General features: G+C 39.3%; 1 protein-coding gene across 3 annotated transcripts in view; it reads left to right on the top strand.

The window, feature by feature from the left end:
* The first annotated feature begins 21 nt into the window (after positions 1-21).
* Positions 22-15,315, top strand: part of CNDP1 (carnosine dipeptidase 1) — a 30,901-nt gene continuing 15,607 nt past the window's right edge. Inside the window, exons 1-2 of one of the 3 annotated variants that reach the window (XM_062487505.1) lie at positions 22-488; positions 15,153-15,253. The gene's annotated coding sequence lies outside the window, so the exon portion shown is untranslated. Of the gene's footprint in view, positions 489-13,032; positions 14,306-15,152; positions 15,254-15,315 lie in introns of those variants that run through there. The other 2 variants (XM_062487515.1, XM_062487495.1) reach the window with 2 other exon arrangements.

Raw genomic sequence — 15,315 nt, 5'->3', positions numbered from 1 at the left:
ATGGTTTGGGAGGGAAAGCAACTTTGGGAATTTGGGAGGGGCACTTCTGTGGCTATAAAGGCAGGTGAGCAACATGCTGATGTAGACTATATGTTATGGGAATCCAAAGTTTTATTCTTGGGCTCTGGCTCTGTAAGACCTTGTTGACTTGAAGCGGATGTTGCAAACTCCAGCTCTCCTGAGAGAAAAGGAGCTCAAAACGTTTCATTTTGTCTCTGTAAACCAGGTCATCGCACTGCAGCATAACTTAAAATACTGCAAGGGAGTGAATGGAATTTGTAGGCATAAACAGGGAGATAAGAGATCACTTGTTGCAGCTATTATTGACTTCTAACTTCAAGCTGTCTACTGGATACATTTAGCTTCAATACTTTTGTTATTGCGTCAAAAAGCTCCAGAAGAAACAAACCTCATAAATGATTGCTCTCTGAAGTGGATTGGGCTCCCTGCTTCTGAATTACCTGACCAGCATTGGCAGCCTGAAGTAGGTATGTATTTCAAGTGATGGTGCTTTGTTCTGAGAGCATGTTTACAATCCTGTGTCCTGACACAGGTCAGCAGCATAAGATGATTCCTCCTTTGAAGGGTAGAAGGTAGGAATATCTTCTCTACCTGGTTTTCACAGTTGTTTGATCTGGAAACTTAACAGTGGAGAGCTGTTGGGCTAGGGAATCTTCTGGTCTTACTGAAGCTTGTTTTGGTTTTTTTTTTGGTTTGTCATTGTAGTTGATGGCTGGAGATAATCTGGTACCATTAACCCTTGCACTTGCAGCTGGTATACAGTCAGATCATCCTGCATCAGTTCTTGTGAGCACTGAACATAAACACTGGGGAGTGAGTGTTTATGAAGTTTGTTGTGAACTTTGTTCAGAATCCAGGTGTAGCTGTCCTATTGCATTTGTAACAAATTTCTTGAGGATTAGTTAATGGGCTCAAGTTCTGCACTGCAGAAACTGTATCAGATCTGTTATTTGCTGACTAAGTACAGCATGGCAGAGCTGTGAAGGGGGCCCAAACAGAAAAGGGTGTCAAGGGGTTTGTAGAGAAGGCTGAGAAGCAGATACTGTTGAATATACAGCAGAAATATTTTGGTGTGGGGAGAGTGCCTGAACACTGTGAAAAAGGCATTAAAATGGGACTTTTGGCCCTAGCAACCTGCAGGGGTATATTGAAACCCACAGGAGTAGGTTGCTAAAGTAGTCAGTACTTAATGGGATTTAATGGGACTTCAGATTTGTTTAGATGAATAACTTTAAATTCAGAAACCAGCAGTCTCTATTAGCTTGCTGCAATGGGGCTTGCTTTAGCTGTAACCTCTCTTGTCCCTGCAGAAGGTGACTACAAAAGCAGTAGTATGTGGCCTCAGTGAACAAGGCAGGCAGAAGAGGGACTAGTGGTGCCAGCTTATTTCCATGGCCTATGTGCTTCAGACCCTGAAGACTGCTAGTTGCAGAGAGGTGGCTTGCTGCACCCATGAATGCTTGTGCATGGTGCTAAGAAAAAGTTGTTTGAGTAATAGCACTGTTGTACAACACAGAGGTGCCTGACATGACAAATTGTGAGCTGATGGTGAAAACCAAAAAGCATCAGTGAAGCCCAGGGCCTGACACTCCTGTCTGCTGGGTGTGCAAAAGCCACATGGCACTTCCCATACAGAGCTTCACAGCTTTGCTTTACCTGTTGAGTTTTAAATTGGGACATCTCTTGATTGTAGGCATATGGCTGTCAGCAAGTCTAGCTTTCTTGTACTTCCAGTTCTCCCACTCCAAGAAGGGAAAGATATCTTCAACATGGATTTTACAACTACTTATTCTCAGGATGCATCTACTGCAAAACTGAGACTGGACTTGTGCCCTCATTGCTCACTAGATTTCTCATGTCTTAGCAAAATCCATGACAATGCATCTTAATATGGAATATACACTTAAAGGAGGAGCTGGAATTATTGCAAGCTATTATCCCTAAATAAGCCCTAAGTGCCATTTAAAATGTGATATTGTCTTTGTTTTAATGTTCTGGGAAACACAAGCACACATTAAAACACAGCCCTGATTCTCATCTATGAGGCAATCCATTTTAGGCTCATCCAGCACAATGTTTCCTAATTTAAAACTGTTTTTAACTCATAAAACAGTTTGGTTTAGCATAATGAGTTTGGATATACCAACTAAATCAAAACTTGAAGTTCTTCAGCTCTATGATCTTGACCTTGAAGCAGTGTGAAGAGTGGAGATAACATAGAGCAAATCCAGATAAAGCATTCCAGTTTGTTCATCCTGTTAATCTACCAGCTCAAAAACATTACCATTTTTTCAATGTTATCTGAACTCATTAAATTAAAATATAATAGATTCATGTGTTAAATATGCATTTATGTTATGAGGCATCAATCTGAATAAATTGCCTTCCTGATAATTAATTAAGTTATACAGGGGATTTTAATCACTCTTCAGAGAATCTTCTTAGGCTACCCAGGAAAGTTTAGTGGGTAATTTTATTTCTAGTCTCTTGCTATCTTGATCATATAATTTTACATCATGAGGTTAGGTTATAAAAAGCCCTGAATGCTGAGACATGTTTTTCTAGTACTTTTAAATATTCATTTTTCTATTAATTTTGCATACCCTTAGTGATTCTGAGATTTCTTGAAGAAGTCTTAACATGCATGCTAATGAAATAGGCCTGGGGATGCTCAAGCAACAGTATGCAGTCTTTTCTCTGTGCAGGCTTTTTGTTCTCAGTCATGGATGCACATGGGTCTCTTATGTTTCTGACCTTTAGATTGAAAATTGCAATAACAAGCACAGTTGAGCAGCTTTGTAACTGTTATTGTGCTGTGCTTGCCTTTGGAAAGGCAGCTGTCCTGTGTCATTCCACTGGGATAACCACCATGGAGTCACTCTTCAGACTCTCTGCATGCACTGGGGTTGTGTGGAAGGTTCTGGTCAGGGCAGGGCTACAGGAGTGGCTGCTGTGAGGACCTGCCAGAGGCTTCCATGTCATACAGAGCCAATGTAGGATGGCTCCAAGATAGACCCTCCATTGGCCAAGGCTGAGCCCACCAGTGACCATAAGCAGTGCCTTTGGAACAACATCATTAAGGGAAAAGTTACTGCAAAGGAGTAGTTGCAGCTGGAGAGGAGTGGGGATATGTGAGAGAAACAGCCCTGCAGACACCAAGGTCAGTGATGGAGGGGGAGGAGGGCTCCAGGTGCCGGAGGTGAGATTTTCCTGCAGACCTTGGTGAGACAGGCTGTGCTCCTGCTGCCCACGGAGAACCAACATGTGATGAACTGACTGTCCCCCTGCACCTCTGGGGTAAAGGAGGTAGAGAATTGGGAATCAAGTTAAGCCTGGGAAGGAAGGAAGAATGAGAGGAAGAGGTTTCATAAATTTATTTCTAATTATCATACTCTGATTTGATTGGTCATAAATTAATTTCTCTAAGTTGAGTCTGTTTGGCCCATGATGGTACCTGATGAGTGATCTCTCCCTGCCATTATCTCAGCCCATGAGAGATTGGGCTTTCATCTTTCATTGTATTTTCTCTCCCCTAACCAGGTGATGAATGGAGTAATAGAGCAGTGTTGGTGGCCACTCGGAGTCCAGCTAGAATCAATCCCTTATGCTGTTGCAACACTGAATAAATTTGACCCACTGCACAAAATGCCAAAATATTTGAATGTGAAACATGTTCAATTATTAGCTTTTCAGAAAATCTTATAGAGACGCCTCTGTGTTGACTGTTGCTTGTGAACCCGTGTGCCCCACGGTTGTCAGTCACAGTCCACTGGTCTGCAAGAGCCTTATCAAAGTTGAAGTGTTTTTCTTAAGCAATGTGTATGAACAGTATTTAAGGTAGGGTCCTTTGAAGGCTGCTGCTACTGTGAATACAGTAAAAACATGCATAAAAATGCTGAATGTATTCATGTATAAGTGAATCGTTGGAGGACTGTTTCCTTACTATTTTGGACAGAGAAAATGAATGGAATTGCAAATATGAGCTGTTAATCTATGCAAAACTGTAGCCAATTCCTGGATTCCAGGATGGATGTGAAGATATGTGATGAAATTAAATAGGGTGTTTCTGAAGTACTTTAATAGTGGATTTAATGTTGGTGGAGTGAACAGTGGAATCAGTGTCAGATTTGAGAATCAGTGCTGTGTTGCCTTGGATGGTTTTAAATGCTTGTGGGTAGAGTTTTTGAGGTTCTGCTGCTTAATTTCAAGAACACCTATTGAACTCTTCCTTAGAGTTGTAGAAAAGCAACAATATAACTAAAGTAGTACAGAGCAAGTACAAGGGCTGCAAAAGACTTTTAAAAACTAGAATGCTATAAAATATCTATTTACTTGTTTATAGATGTCTTTGATAAAGTGTTGGTTTACACTATCTTGCTGTATTAGTAATGGGTTGACAACTTTTTCCCTTCCATTATCAACTGTTTAGAAGTGCATAATTGGAAACCTTTTAAACATGAAAATTGTTTCTTTTGATGGATTTTTAATAGTACATGCAGAATACAGAATACCTGCCCTTTGCTGCCTCTCATAGTCTCTGCTGTTGCTGCTGTTTCTGCTCCCCACTCCTATTACTCCAAGTCATTCCCATGAGGGGAACTAATCCTGCAAGGGGAACCCATGAAGTTTCCAGTTTCCTAGGAATATTACCAGGCTTTCTCTGTAAAATGGGATAGTTACAGGTTGACTGGATTGAGTCTCTTCTGCTTTTTGTATAAAAACTGTAGTTCGAATTCTAACATGGGAGATGCTAGGAGGCAATGGCTTTCAATTTACTCTGTAGTTGCCTCTACAATAGTTGTCAGGTTTTGTAAGTTAGCATGCCATTAAAATAACACTAAGTAGAGTGAGAGAAGCTAACTTTTTGTTTCCAAATTCTTCTCCCTTAACCTCTTTACTATTTGAGTGAATAGCAGCCAGTAAAATTTTGGGCAGAAAAGCAGCTATATCTGCAAATCCCCTGGAACACAGTACTTCTTGATTTGTGGAAATGCCAAAAGTTAAAAGCATCAGAAAGAAGGAATTGGAAATGGTTCCAGGCATATCTCTTTAGGTTTTTTTATTGTGTTGAACACTTAGCTGCAGGACTAATTCAAAGCTACAAGAATATGAAAGAAATTCAAAATACAGTAGAGGCTGCATATCCACTTTTAGGAACTGGTTGTCAAACAGAATTAATAAAAAGAAAGCAAAATATTTATTTCTGCACAGTTTTGAATCTTGTTAATATTTCCAAAATATCCTATAATGTGTTGCAAATCATACCCTAAACTTTTGTGCAATGAGAGGCAATGCTGCATGTGATTATTTTAAGGCAGTTTTAATTCTGACCAGATGGGTTCAGGAATACAAATCAAGAAGGATGAAGACTGCATCAAGAGCTGAGGCACACAGGGCTACCAATTCTGTTGCCTGGCAACAGAATTTCAGTATATACATGTGAATTAAGGTACCTTGAATGTGGACAGGCTTGGGAGAGACACAGGTAGAGAGCAGGTCTCTGAAATGAACTAAAGGGCTTCATGAGAGAGGTAAAAGTGAATGTATAAATACATGATCCTGGAGAATAGAGAGCCAGAATTCATTAGCTTCTGGTCTTTAGTCCGCTAAGGTTCCTTTATGCTGATCTGGAAATATTTAATGGAATTTGGCTGGTTATGAATTTAAAGTTGGTAGAACTGCATATAATTTTGGAAGCTTTCCTTCAAGCTCTGAGACTCACTGAAATTTAAATACCTCTAGACCAGTTCAGAAATTTAAGTTCATATGAGTTTTGAGGAAGAGATTTGAGAAATGGCATAATAAAATTTTGTTTTTTACTGCAGCTAAGTTCATGCATTGACTGGCTTAAAATGGAAAGATATTGCAATGTAGCAAACACATCTGAGTGGGTTTTTTCCCCATGGAAAATGTGAGCACCAGATTAACTGAGTATTAAAATAATAGAAAACTATGCTGTATTACATTGCCCACTGTGTGAAAGAGTTCCTATTGCATATGACAGGTAATTGAGTCATCAACATAAAATATTAGTAATTAAGGTGATACATTTAATTTTCTCAGTGTGCTGTAGTTCCACATTTATCTATGTGCAAATATGACAGAGATTTACTGGGATGTAGCAGTCACCTTGAAGCTGTGCTCAGTAGCTGCTGATTAGCATTATCTGTTCCAAATGTAAAGTAAGTTCAGCTTCTCTGACCTCATTAGGGGGAGCTGAGAGTGTTTCAGTAATAAATGCTCATCTAGCTTCTTCCAGTAATTTGATTTATATGGAAGAAAGTTTTAGTGACACATTGCCTGCCACCAATAGGCCAGCAGACCTTACAGATGTAGAAGATAGATTCTGAATATATTTAGACTTAGCACTAAAAATTAAAAAGGGGGCTCAAATAAGAAAATGTGTTCTTTACTAGCACAGTCTGTAATACAGCTGTCTTTTCACCCACTTGTATTCATAGACATCAACACAGAAATAAGGTTAATGCATCCAGAAGTGATTGGTAATCTGTAAACTTAGATACATGCACCTGTTTGCTTTTGAATTTGAATTACTACAGTCTATGCCCATCAAAGATAATTATCATTCTGTCTCACTATTAGTCTTATTTTCCATTGCTGAATAGAAAGAATTTGGTTGAAAAAATGGCAAAGTAGTCTGGGAAACTGAGAGGCTGGTTCTTTAAGTTTGGGTCCAAGTCAAAAGTAGAGGAGGTGGTGAATTGCAATAGTGAAATATTCAGGAATGTGTTTGCTTTATAATAGAGCAAGATGGTAAATTTTAATTTCACTTACTTTGCATAAGATTATAATGCAGAAATACAGATTGCAATCAGTCTGTTCCAAATGTGTAATCTTATCTCTGTTGATAGAAATTAATATGTCATTCTGAGTCCTTTAATAAACCTGTCAAGTTAATCTGAAACGCAAAACTAGCAAACAGCAAAATGGTATAAAAGCCTCATGTGTAGTCTGTGATTAGGGAGAACTGGTTACTTCAGCAAAGACAGGTGTATTGGCAAATGATGCGCATGTTTATAAGCTTGGTCTGTCCCTCATTTTTCACAGATGTATCAATATTCAGAGTTTTCAAGATGGCAGAAGCAAAGAGTGACTTAGATCTTAATATTAGCAAAGGAACACCCCAAATACCAAAATGCCTGCTGCCCAACCCCCTTATTTCAATACTTGAAGTGTCACATGTCACATGGATTACTTCCGTTTATCTTCCAGTTTAAAGATCAAAAATTCTCTTTGTGTTTTTGCAGTGCTCTGAATTTGAGAGCTTGATCCTGCTAAATCTGTTAGTCAGTTTAGGGCCTAATTACTAGTCACAGGAATAAATGAAAACTTCAGTTAAGATGCCACCATGCTGAGATAATTCAAAAGCAATCAGTCACACTACTTCAGGCTTTTATTTTTTTTTCTTGAGCTGTGTCTCTTTGAAAACTATTTATGAGAGAAAAAAAAGCACACTTCTTTTTTTTCCCTTTACTTTCAGAGTTCACCTAAAGCCTCAACTGTATGAGATGCATTACCTTTCTAATATCTCCACAGAGCATTTTCCTCCCTTCCTCCCAGGTAATATAGAGCAAGTCTAGGTAGATAAAAGACATGTTTACTTGTGGCTGGGAAAGCTGCACACAGATGAAGGACCTGACATCTCTGACACCTTTGTATTCAGCTGAGATTGCTCACAAGGTACTAAATGGATGGTTTGGACTCTTTAAATCTATCATATTCTAAAGTTAGATTTTTCACTATGAGTTCTCCATGAAATTTCTGCTTTGGAAATGGACATGTGTGCTGCCTCTAGCAATATTTTCAGTAATAACTTTTCCTTTATCCTCGCAGTGAATGATCAGATAGGTAAAAGCAGACTTGCTGCAAGTGGAGAAACTGAGGCTGACATGAAAAACACATTTGTAGTTTTCTAAATGTGATAGAAACTGGGTCCATTTCATGATGTCATTATCTTCAGTCCCCTGTACTAAATTGGAAGTGTGGGGGGTTGTGTATGTTCCTCAGATAGCTTTTTGTTATAGGAATATCCCTGCCCAGCCAGTTTTCCCTGTGGGTGCTAACATGAAAACAAATTATCTTAAACCCTACAGCCTTAATGAGGAAAGGTGCTGTGGGGAAGTCAGGGGACATCAGAATATATTTTTTGGTTCCTATGTGCTTTTCTGTAATGTAAGATATTGACTTCTGGTGTAAGCAATAAAGAGAAAAAAGGCTACATATTTTCTAAATTTTTTTTGTCTTCTAATTAGGAGGCATAGCAAAAGAACACAGATATTGTGGGTTTTCCATATAGAGAACAAATGAAAAAAAATACTACTTCTAAATTGTAGGTGTTTCTTTATGGGCAGTTTCTATGCAATTGCATGTCATAGATTGATATTTACTGTTGAACTTAACTTAAAGCTATTTTCCAACCTAAATGAGAGTGTGATAAAAGAATACCCACCTCTACTACTGACTATATCTGTCCAGCACAGGGGAAACAGTCAAAGAATACAATGGAATCACACAAATAAATGAGAAACAAAAGCAAAGGGTGTGTCGGACTGATGGGGGTTGTGTTTAAGGGTCAGAGTTTGAAAACCTGTTGTTATTTAGGCTGCCCAATATCACCCTAGAACTAAGGAGGGCTTTGGATGATGATCAGTTTGGAATGAGCCTTTGGAATGCTTGGGGAGCTTGGAGCAGTGCCTGTAGCAATGCACTGGATATCGTTCTTTGCTGTCACCAGCTCTGCAAGCCAAGGCAGCAAGCTGAGTGCTGCCCTAAAGCTCAGCCCAGCAGAGTGTGCACAGCCCAGTGCCTTTTCTCTAAGGTAAGTGATGACACCCTTGTATCAGGAAAGCATTTGGAAACTCCCTACAAATAGTTGAAACTAAAGCCTGTGGTAGCATTGCTCATCTGGAGCACTAAAAGTCTCCTGACTCAAGCACGCATCCAGGCAATACATATCAAAGATGCCATTCCCTCCCCAGCCTTCACCTTTCCCATCTTGTAGGAAAAAGGTACATAGAGTGCTGCAAATGGGGAGAAGATGCTTTTCTTCCTGGTCAAGCCATGCTCTGCTTAAAGACTAGTGTCCAGGCATGAGAACAGGGGCATGTGGTGGAACTGCTCTTCTAACAGCTGATGGTGCACTTGACATTTCATAGCTAATTACTTAAATGCATTTTTAAACTTAGTCATGAGATTTCCTCTCGTTCTTTATTTTAGTTCAAAGTAAAACTTAATTCCCTCTGAAGTTCAGTGAGAGATGGGGTACCCACTTTATGCATCTTCATGAACTATCTCAAATATTTCAACCAAAATTTCATAATTTAAATAAGGATTTAGGCACTCAGAGTGTGGGATTAATGGCTTATATCTAAAGTAGTGATTTGTGGAACTGTCATCTTCTTAGAAGTTAGGAGCTATTAAAAAATATATACTTCTAAATGTTTGATTTTTCTATAGGACTAAAAAAATGAAAAGCTGTCATTGCCTCTTAAGCCATGTCAAAGCACATGCTGCAGTTTTGTTGAAAGGCCTTTGAATATATGAGAAACTTCTCTGCTTGAAAAGACTGTAACAAAGAGAACAAAAATACTTGTCTGTAGGGAAAGAGTGGAAGGGGTAGAGAACTACTTTCCAGAAACGTTGTAATTTAGTTTATGGCAACTCAAAGATCCTGCTCTGCTAGTTGTGCATCGACCTTGGTTGTTAGCAGGCTCAGTGCCTGTGTGCAGGTGTTTAATTAAGATGTCCAGAGATGAACCAGTTGTCTAAGCAAATGCTCCAGTCTTGTAATTATCTGTCTTTCTGTTTTGGTTGAGGTGCTGTTGCATTTTTCGCAAAAAGGCCTCTGGCTGGCACAAGGTACACAGTGTGTGAGCGGTGCAGAGCCCTGGTTCAATGGCATTTCCTCTGCTGAGGAAAGTGCTTTACCCCTGTTGTAGGCAGTGGCACTTGGATAGAAGGGATGTGCTATGAAATAGCTCACACTCCTCATTTAGGAGGTCACACTAACTCAAGCTTTGCAATGGTAACATCTGTTTGCAAGAGGCAACGTTATTGTGAGTGTGTGTATATATATATTCATATATGTATAAACAGTCGGTTCTTTTATTTTTCAGATATTTAAGCTTAAGAAAGCTTATATTTAAGCTATATATATTTTTTTTCTATTTAAGCTTGAAAGAGCTTGTGATTGTCAAGAGAAGAGCCTCAGCTTGCTTTGGCCTTCTCCCAAATACACTTCAATAACTGGGGGACTACAATGGAAAAATACACTAAGCCTTTCTTGAGAGGCTGTGGCTCCTGGGACACCCAGCTGAGATGCAGAAGTCAGCAAAGCATCAAACTGAGTTAACTTTATGGTGCTCCAGACATGTGCCTTGAAGGACACCGTGTGCAGCACCGCCTCAGTGACTCCTGCCCTGACTCTGCCAATTCCTGGACCTCACAGAAAGCTGGGAGGAGGCAGTAGGAAGAGCTGTGTTAGCAAAGTGCTGCATGGTTAGTGTCAGCTGTATGCTGAGAGCCCGAAAAGCCAGCCTGTGGTGTCTGTTTGGAAATGACTGAATTATCAGCTGGATAAAAGCCTCACCTGCAAGGAGGGCATTAATCATCCCGAAAGAATACTGATGCTATTTGGCTGAGAAAAGCTATCTGAAGGATGTCAAGATGGGAATGGCCTCTTGCCATCAATTCAGTGGGATTAATATCTGAAAATATTTTGCTTAATTATTAAGCTAAATGAATTTACAATGTTGCTTTTAGAAAAATAGGACAGTCTCCTATCTCAGCACTCAGAGCAGTGTATTGGAATTTGCACTGGACAAGAACTTGTTTGTTTTTCTTATCACTTAAAGCCTGCATTCTTGGAGCTCTGGGCACAGAGAGGTTGCTGCCTGAGCCACCAGGTGGTGAGATGGCTCTGTTATTGCTCTTCCTTCACACAGTACCTTAAATCTTTGTGGCCCTCCTCCTGGAAGCTGCTGAGCATCACTGCTCTGTACGGAGGACAGTCTGCAGCCACCTATCTTTGTGAAGCATCTCCTGCCTGGGCAAGGGGACCTTTCCTAAGTCGATCTCCTTCCTGACGTACTTAGGTGTGATTATCGACTTCCAGGTAACAACTACTAAGTCAGGGTCTTGGGAATCTTTTCCTTCTGCCAGCACAATGTCAATCCACAGTTGACAAGCTCTCACAGTAGACAATGTTGCTTAACCTGTGTTTTGGTGTCAGTTGTGATTATCTTGAAGGATGGCGGCTGGGAAATATTATTCTAACTGCAATATGAAGTGGGAAGGAGCAAAGAGGTCGAAGGATTGCTGCTGCTCCTGCTGCACAGGGAAGTAGAAATATCTGTAGGGCAGGGCAATTTGGGAATTTCTGTGAGAGGGCCTCTCCATTCCACACCAATACTTCTGGGATGCAATGATAAGTTGTATTAAGAGAGTATAATGAGAAATGATGCTAAGCTGCAATAATAACCAGGTACCACTGGTTATGACATGGCAATACCATTCCTGCTTTTCTGCAATAAACTTTCATGAAATGAAAAATAGCTGGCTTGAACTAGAGGTAGTTGCTTATAGAGTGACAGGTAGCATTGAAAAATGTATTTTCTTTGTCAATGGAATATTGCTCCTAACAGCATATTTCTTACATATTTGTTTACTCAAATTTAGGATTGTAATTACTTAGGATCCCTTTTAATTAAGGTAATAGTTAAAGAACGCTAATTCTGCTGAAGTGCCAATGAAGAAGGTACCATCACTTTGTAACCAAGTGAGCATGCTACACTTTGGCCTGAGGTAGTAAGAGAAACACCAAGTAGGAGATCATCTCTGCACTAGACTGTTTACATTTTCAAAGCACAAGAGAAGATCCAGTGATGCTTCCCTCCCCCCGCCCCTTATCCTATTGTTTTAGTTCTGCTCTTTTTTTCCCTTTAATCAGTCTATTTCTTCCTGTATAAACATTTACTGTATCCCAAAGAGGACACTCAACCAAACTATTTGAGCAGGTTCTTTCATTTGTTGTGGTTAATAAGCAACCATCAAAGAGTGTTTTTATTAAAGAGATAAACTTTTCTACATTTAAAAATCCTTCTAAAGAATGTTGGCAATGTTTATGATATCCCATAAATGGAATAAGGATCATAAAAATAGTATTTTGTGGACCTTAAACCTTGCTCCAAGTTATAGGTTATAAAATAAGGGGCAATTAGCAATGAAATACTAAGATATAAAGTAATAATAGCTTTTTTCCCCCATGATAGTATAATTTCTCAGTAGTATTATGTGATAAACTGACAAATAGTTGAATGGATCTACTAGATAGAGTAGGTCTATTTTTGATCTCACTTGTACTAATTCAGGAATACCTTGTTCTAATTCAGGAATAACTCACATGTGAAGCACTTAAAGCTAAGATAAATGAAGGCAGGGTTCATGTAAAAATATCATTATTTTAAATAAATTAAAACAAACATTTCATTCACCTCAAATTTTACATTTCATTTTCAAGTGAGTTTTTGGACATTAATCAAGTGAAGAACAAGTACTTTGAAGGAAAGGTCTCTGTAAGGCTCTGAGACAGGACCTGGACCACCCTTATTACTGAATTTTGCCATGTCAATAGTAATAGGTTATTTCAAAATGGGCGCAGAGGATTTTAAGGGTAGAAATTTGTATGCAGACAGAAGCACCTAAAACTTACTAAAAGTTCAGCTGTTCTCCCTTCTTTTATGGGAGCAAGAAGATGGTGAGGCAGTCCACATCTAAGTACAAATACTGCACATCCCACAATTCTTTCCTACGAGCCATTTTGCCATGAAAAGAACAAGAGCCAGCAGAGTTGTCTTTCCAGGAAGAATATTTTTATACCCATGTTTATCTGAATGCAAACCAATTAGCAGAAATTTTTCTTAGGTAAATAGTGAATTACTCCTCCTTGCTGGGCACAAAGGGCAATACTATTTCCTGGGAGAAGGGCTTTGCCTTAAGAGAAATGTATCCTTTTCTTTTCTACTTTTCAAGAAAAAGCAAAATCCACCTCTTTTCTCTCCATCTTCTAACATACTACTGTACAGCAGCAACACATAGTAGTGATGCTAAAGTGCTTTTTGGCACTGGGTTTCCTGTTGGGGCACTGAGCTTCCAGGAGGAAGATTGCTCATTATTTCATGTGTTATTGATTTGGCTATCTTGATTTGATTATTGTATGATAGAGAGGCAGAAATGAGCATCTAAACCCAAAATTAATCTTTGACTTAAAACTATCTCTTACTGATAAGTACTGCAATTAATGAAAATTGAGATAAAATGTCCCTGTTTTGCAGGTGAAAGAGGAGACCTTTCCAGTTCAGACTCTCATCATCAACCACAAAGGCAGCTGCAAAGAGCGGCTAGAGATATGGATGTTCTTTTAAAATATCATCTGTATTACAGCAAAGCAGAACTTATAAACAGGGTCTCACTTTTTTCACTAAAGGGTTGGCTTGAGCATGGGCAGGGCTGGTCATTGCTGTTCTCCAAAACACCATTCAGGCAACTGATATTGCAACACTTGAGGAGCTGACTGCTGGAAATAGCACTGGGTGTTGCTGTGTCACCTGCCAGCAAGTGCAGACCTTGCCTGTGCTTCCCACCAGATATTTTCATTGTTTCTACACAGTCCGTTGGTTTGGTTGATTCTTCAGTAGACTTCAAATGCAGTCAGGCACTGTGATTCAGTGATTTATTCCCCTGCAGGTGTCTGGGTGTCTGCAGCTCCTGGTTGTTACAATAGTGGCTGCAAGTGGTCAGGACTGGGCTTGGGAACTGCCACGTGAAGAGTTGTCATCCTCCTTGTCCTCCTCCTCCAAGGGTCTCACTCAACTGGGGAGGTGATTGTGGCTTGATTTTTCTGCTTCCACCAGTGGTATGCCACTTATCACCGAGTACTGTCAAAGGAAGTTAAAAAATAACCCTGTTATTTCAGTTATCTTCCTTGATGGTGTTTGCTTAGAGGGAATGTTCCTTATGGTGGAGCTACTATTGATTCAGTAAATTAGTTCCTACTGCCATAACAGTCTTTATCTCCTTTCATGTCAAATGTACTTTGTTATTTGCAAATCAGATGAGTCCTGACTGTTTTTCTCTGGGGTGCTTGTATCCCGATGTTCAGTTTTCATTGTCACCTCCTCCCTGAACCCAGCTGAAATGCTGCATAGCAGGGGATGAAGCACATGCTTCAGGAGAGACAAGGAGGCCTTTAAAGCATGCTCAGGAGGTAATTCTCAAATATTTGCAAGTTTAGTTTATATTTTATCAAAGAATCATCCTAGTGAAAGAATCAACTTGGATTTCTTGTTAACTCACCACAGAAGAACACTAAGTTTTCTTTTAACAGTGCTTAGTGACATGGGAGGAAGCAAGACAAAAAAATCTTCCTACTACTAAAGAACAAAGGAAGAGAAAGTGCAAAACTGACTGTCATGCATTATTTCTAAAAATAGTCATATTACATTTTTCTATAGAGCAGCAACTGCTCCTTAAAATGACTCGAATAAAATACACTTGACATTGAACACTGAAGTCTTTGTTTGATATCCCCCCCTGACTTTATCATTCTTTCAAATAATTTTTCCCCTCCTCATGATACTGATATTTCAGCCTTGCCTGAAATCTTTATACAGCTTTATTAAACTGATTCCCTTTTTGACATGAGCTGTTCCAGTTGCAATCCAAATGCTCCTGAGCAGCACTTTGTGTATTGCATTAACATGAATTTCCACCAGCTACTCCTCTCCCCCCCTCCTCCTACTACAGCAAAACACAGCTGTTACCTAATTTCTTGTCTGAATTATTATTGTGTGCACTCTGCTACTTGGTATCGCCTCACATTTATTTTTCAAACTTTGCCACTGTTCCTTACTTTTGTTTATGAAAGATTTTTTTTTTATATTCTATGATCTGCTTTGAACATATAATGGAATAATTCCAAATTCTCCTGGGATATTTTGCTTGGTTGGTTTTTTTCCTTCGCGACATTTTAGCTTCCTTGTTTCATTTTTTTAAACAGTTAAATGCTAATGAAACATGACAAAGACATAAGTCTCTTGTCTTCATCTTTCCAGGTCATTTGCACATAACTGAGACAAAAAGAGAAAGATACCAGCACTGCAGCATACATCCTCTGTAAAAGCAAGCATCCCTTTTGTGCTTCTGACATTAAAAGGTACGTAGTTACTCAAGTCACCATAAGGTGATGTATGTGTGTATATATATATATATATAAAT

This window comes from Cinclus cinclus, chromosome 1 (assembly GCF_963662255.1).
Source record: "Cinclus cinclus chromosome 1, bCinCin1.1, whole genome shotgun sequence".
Classification (NCBI taxonomy): Eukaryota; Metazoa; Chordata; class Aves; order Passeriformes; family Cinclidae; genus Cinclus; species Cinclus cinclus.
This window is presented reverse-complemented; position numbering and strand designations above follow the sequence as displayed.